The 5,793-nt window shown below is 41.8% G+C and overlaps 1 pseudogene; it reads right to left on the bottom strand.

Moving 5' to 3' along the window:
• Window positions 1–494: 494 nt before the first annotated feature.
• On the bottom strand, window positions 495–1,355 carry LOC102851062 (annotated as a pseudogene).
• Between the last annotated feature and the right edge of the window lie 4,438 nt (window positions 1,356–5,793).

A 5,793-nucleotide genomic window follows, 5' to 3' on the forward strand; every position in this document is an offset into this window, starting at 1 on the left:
AAATTCTATCCCACTGATCTATGTGTCTGTTACTGACCCAGTACCACACTGTCTTGACCACCATGGCTGTGAAACAGAATTAGAAATCAGAGACTATGATTGTTCCTACCTTTTCTCTTTTCAGGAGTGCTTAATTTATTCAGGGTCTCTTTCCATTCCAAATAAAATCGGAAATTGTCTTTTCCATCTATCTCATTTACGAATGGTATTTGTATTGGGATTACATTAAACTTGTAGATTACCTTTGGTAGAACTGTCATTTTCACAATATTGAGTCTTCCTATCCATGAGCATGGCAAAGTCTTCCATTTCTCCAGGTCTCTTTTGGTTTCTTGCTGTAATATTTTGCAATTTTCTTTGTATAGGTCTTTTTTTTTTTTCCTTGTTCTCTGTCAGGGAGAGATTATTTGTCATTTTTCCTGGTTTTATGCCAAGTGACTTTTCAGCTCTGCATGGAACTTTCTGATGAGGAATGGACAAGGGGTGCCATAGGGTCAGACGTCATAGGGTAACTGGGATGGGACTTGAGGAGCTCTGGGGTTCAGAGGGCTCTCACAGGTTGTGATGTCTGGGGGAGCATAGCTGTCACTCAGGTGGGCATTGCTGGGCTTGGCCACCTTTAGGTAGACAACATCATACGTGTTCTTCAGGGCTGCCACGGCATCTTCATGCATGACATCCTCTAGCCCCACACTGTTGACCGCCAAAATCTTGTCCCCAATCTGTAACCTTCCATCCTTGTGGGCAGCACCCCCTTCAATGATCTTCGTTACATAGATGCTATTATCTCCAGGGATGTGCTGGTTCCCAACACCTCCTGCGATGCTGAAGCCAAGACCTTTAGGCCCTTTGATGAGCTTGATCTCCATGATCTTCTCAGCTGGGGGCTTCCGACGCATGACGTAGAGGCGGACTATGGAGCCTGCTTCTTTGAGGGCCTCCACCGTGGCTGAATGGGTCACCTCCCGCACATCCACTTCATTTACAAACAGGATGGTGTCATTGACCCTGAGGCGGCCATCCTGGGATGCAGCCCCACCGGGAATAATCTTGGTGATGAAAATGGACGGGTCGTCACCAATGTGGGGGTTATCAGTTCCACCTGCGATGCTGAAGCCCAGACCTGAGTTGCCCCTTTCCAATGTGATCTCCTCGTATTCCATCTCCCCCTCTGTTCCGTTCACCTGCAACTCATATCCTGGGTCTTCTAGGGTGTCTGTGTTGACAATCACAGGGGGAGAGTTGGCCTGGTTGGGGAGGTGGGCCAGGCTGTGCTCCAGAGGGGGCGTGTCTTCATCTTGGTAGCGGTATTTCACGCAGAGACAAATGGAGACGAATCTGTTCCGAGCCGACATGGAGAAGGGGAGGGGGACTGAGGGGAGGGGGTGGTTGGGACAGCAACAGTCCCAGGGTAGGGAAGGGGGAGGGGCCTGTAGCCTGTATAGGTCTTTTGTGTCTCTGTTTAAATTTGCTCTCAAGTATTTAATCTTGTGATTAGCTATTGTGATGGGTATTGGGGTGGGGTTTTGTTTTAGCTCCTTTTCTGTATTCTCTTTGTCACTGTAGAGAAATGCAACTGATTTTCGTATATTGAACTTATATCCTTCTACTTTGCTAAATTGGATGGCTATGTCCAGGAGTTTTCTTGCTGAATCTTTAGGCTTTTCAAAGTATACTATCATATCATCTGCATATAGAGAGTTTTACCTCCTTTTTGACAATCTGGATACCTCTTATTTCCTTCTCTTGTCTTATTGCTCTAAGACCTCCAATATTAATATTAAATAGAAGAGGGTCCTTGTCCACTTCCTGTTCTCAAAGAGAAAGCCTTTAATTTTTCTCCATTGAGAAGGATGTCGGCTCTTGGTTTTGCATATATACTTTTCACTATGTTAAGGAATTGCCCTCTATTCCTATTTTGTTGACTGCTTTAATCAGGAAAGGGTGCTGGATTTTGTCAAAGGCTTTTCTGTATCAATTGATAGGAACATGTGGTTCTTGTTCTTTGCTTTGTTAATGTGATGCATTACATTGTTTTTCTCATGTTGAACCATCCTTGCATACCTATTATGAAACCCACTTGTTGTTAGTGATTTTTTTTAATGTACTATTGGATTCTATTGGCCAGGATTTTATCCAGGATTTTTGCATCTGTGTTCATGAGAGATATTGGCCTACAGTATTCTATTTTGGTGGTGTCTTTACCTAACTTTGGTATCAAAGATAGGTTTGCTTCATAGAATTGACTCTGGGAGAATTCCATCTTTTTCTATTTTCTGAAATACTCTACATAAAATTGGTGACAGTTCTCTGAATGTTTGATATAATGCACTAGTAAAATCAACTGGTCTAGGACTGCCACACACACACACACACACACCCCGCCGAAGTTGCCTAATTACTTGCTCAATTTCTTCTTTTGTGCTGGGTCTGTTCACGTGTTCTGCTTCAGTCTGTATCAATTTGGGTAAATTGTTTCTAAGCAATTGTTCATTTCCTCTAGGTTTTCATATTTGTTTGAGTAGTCTTTAATAATATTACATTGTTAACCTTTTTATTTTAGTTGGTTCCATTGTGATATTGAGAGAGAGATCCGCTGGCCCACTTGACAGAAAGTGATGTTACCAAGCCAAAGGTGGGTGACTTTTAATCTGCGGCCCTCGGGCCTGTCTTTCATTGTTTTTGTTCACACATACCTCTAGGTCATATAGCCCTGGTGTACAAGTTGCCATACAGCGGTCACTTTGTGGTTGCTGTGAGCCTGAACACTGTGACACTGATGTGTCAAATGTGTTAATGGCTGGTAACCCAATGCGGACAGAGAGTGGGGTGGAGTTCCCCGATTAAAACAAGCTTGGAAGGAGGAGTGGCATCCACTTCTGTAATAGCTTGCCTCTGGAAACCCTATGAACCTGGAGAGAGGAAGAAAGGCACCCAAGGACTCTCCTTAATAGGGTCGATATGAGTTGCCTGCGACTCGATGGCACTTAACAACAATTGTGGTATTAAATCTTACATCTGCTATTCTATTGTGTCTTGTCTTTCTTTTCCTTTGTAGTTTTCCTAGTGGTTTGTCAATTTTATTGATTTTTTTTGAAGAACTAGCTCCTGGTCTTGTTGATGGTTCAATTGTTTTTCTGGTTTCCAGGTCATTTATTTTTGCCCTAAGTTTTATAATTTCATTTTCCTTTAGATCTTGATGGGCTTTCTTGCTGTTCTTTTACAACTTGTTGGAGATGTTGCGTGAGCAAGTCACTTATAATTTTTTTCTTCCTTTTTGATGTGATTGCTTATTGCTATAAACTGACCTCTAATTACTGTTTTGGCTGTTTCCCAGAGGTTTCAGTAAACGGTTTCCATTTGTTTCAAGAAACTTTTATTTTTAATATCTTCTATTACCTAAAACATTTGTGTTTATGCAAAGCCTATATTTGGACCAGGAGGAAATAGAACAGAGCAAGAAGACATTGCATGTTTCACAACTGGGAAGGTTGTATGCCAGGTATGTATCCTGTCTTCCTATCTTTTCAATCTATATGCAGAACAGAACACACAGGAGGTTGGGCTGTTTGAGAAGGAATGTGCCATCAGGATTGGAGGAAGACTCATCAACAACCTAATTATTGAGATGACACAACTCTGATTGCTAGGACTGAGGAGAACCTGAAGCGCTTTCTGCAGAAGGTCGAGGACTGCAGCCTTCAATATAATTTGAAGCTCAACATCTACAAAAACAAAGATTGTCACCACTGGGCCAACTGGCAGCATCAAATAGTGGTGAAGAGATTGAGATTGTTAACAGCTTTAGTTTTTTTTGGCTCCACAATCAACCCCATTGGTACCGGCAGCCAGGATATCAAAAGATGAACTGCACTGGGAAAGTCTGCTGATAGGGACCTCTCCAGAGTTCTAAAGAGCAAAGACATCAGTCTGGAGACTAAAGTGTGCCTGATCCAGGCCATAGTCTTCACAATTGCTTGCTATGCACCAGAGTTGGATAATGACCAGGGATGATAGAGAATTGATGCCTCTGAGCTGTGGTGCTGGTGAAGAGTATTAGATATACCATGGACTGCCAGGAGAACAAACAGATTGGTCTTAGAGAGGGTGAAACCAGGCTGCTCCTTGGAGGTAAGGATTCTGAGGTTTTGTCTGATGTACTTTGGGCAGGTTGCAAGGAGGGACCAGTCCTTGGAGAGCGACATCATGCTTGGAAGGGTGGAAGGACAGAGAAAGACCAACAATGAGATGGACTGATTCACTGATTGGGGTAATGAGGGCAGGTGTGTCTGAAGACAGTAAAGTTGGCACAGGATTGAGAAAGTTTTGGGGCTACTGTACATACGGTCACTATCACAAGCGACTCAATAGCACTTAAGAACAATATTACCCACTCATGTTAAAACAGGGTGTTGTTCAGCTTCCAAATATGATTTTTTTCTCCTTTATCCTCATTATTGTTTTATTTTGTAGTCTAAGAAAATGCTTTGTATAATTTTTATTGATGCTTGCTTTTTAACTTACATTATGACCTATTCTGGAAAATATCCCTTGCATATTGGAGAGGAATATATACTTGAATTTTCTGGGGTGGTTTAGTCTTTAAAAATCTTGTTGAGTTTCTGGTAGTTCTATCTTTTCTTGAGAGTGGTATTGAAGTCTACTACAATCATAGTTGTGTCTGTTACATTTTTTAGTTCGGTTAATGTTTGCTTTATGTATTTTGCAGCTGTATCATTTAGTACATATTTTATTTATTAGGGTTATGTTCTTATTCTACTGACCCTTTTAGCATTTATACCATCCTTTTATTTTTATCCTTTATCTTCACTTTTCTGGTGTGTCTCTCATAGACAGCATACTGATGGGTTTTATTATCCAATCTGCTATTCTTTTTCTCTTCACTGGTGCATTTAAACCATTCACATTCAGTGTCATTATTGAGAGACAAGATTTTGTTGCTATCATTTTATTCTTTTTGGTGTTGCTGCTGGTTACTTTGGTCCATCCTGCTTTCTGTGGCATCTCTGTAAGGACTTCCCTCAGTATTTCTTGCAATGGTAGTCTTGATTTCACAAACTCCCTTAATTTCTGCTTTTCTGAGGATATCTTGATCTGTCATATTTGATGGATAGTTCTGCTAGATACAGTACTCCTGAGTCAAAGTTGTGTTGAGTGTTTGATATATTCCATTCCACTGTCTTCTTGCTTGCATGCCTTCTGCTCAGAAATCAGCACTTAATCTTAGTTGCTCTCTCTTATAGGTTGTTGATGTTACGAGCTGTTGAGTCACTTGCAACTCATAGCGACCCTATGTTCAACAACCCTGAACCCTGCTCTATCCTGTGCCAACATTATTGTCTCTGACAAACCTACTCTCATTAATCCAGTCACTGAGTAAATCCATCTCATCGAAGGTCTTCCTCTTTTGCTCTGACCTTCCACCCTCCCAAGCATGACATCCCTCTCTAAGGACTAATCCCTCCTTGCAACATACCCAAAGCATGTCAGAAGAAGCTTCAGAATCCTTGCCTTCAAGGAGCAGCCTGGTTTCACCCTCTTTAGGATGAACCTCTTTGTTCTTTTGTCAGTCCACAGTAGATTCAATACTCCAGCACCACAGTTCAAAGGCATCAATTTTCCTATCATCACTAGTCACTGCCCAGCTTTCTGATATATAGCAAGCAACTGTAAAGACTATGGCCTGGATCAGGTGCACCTTAGTCTCCAGTCCTACATCATTGCTCTTCAGTACTCTGGAGAGGTCCCTGACCTCAGACTTCTCCAATGCAA

Source organism: Elephantulus edwardii, unplaced genomic scaffold, assembly GCF_000299155.1.
Source record: "Elephantulus edwardii isolate Elephantulus edwardi_28Jun2011 unplaced genomic scaffold, EleEdw1.0 scaffold00211, whole genome shotgun sequence".
NCBI classification, from domain to species: Eukaryota; Metazoa; Chordata; class Mammalia; order Macroscelidea; family Macroscelididae; genus Elephantulus; species Elephantulus edwardii.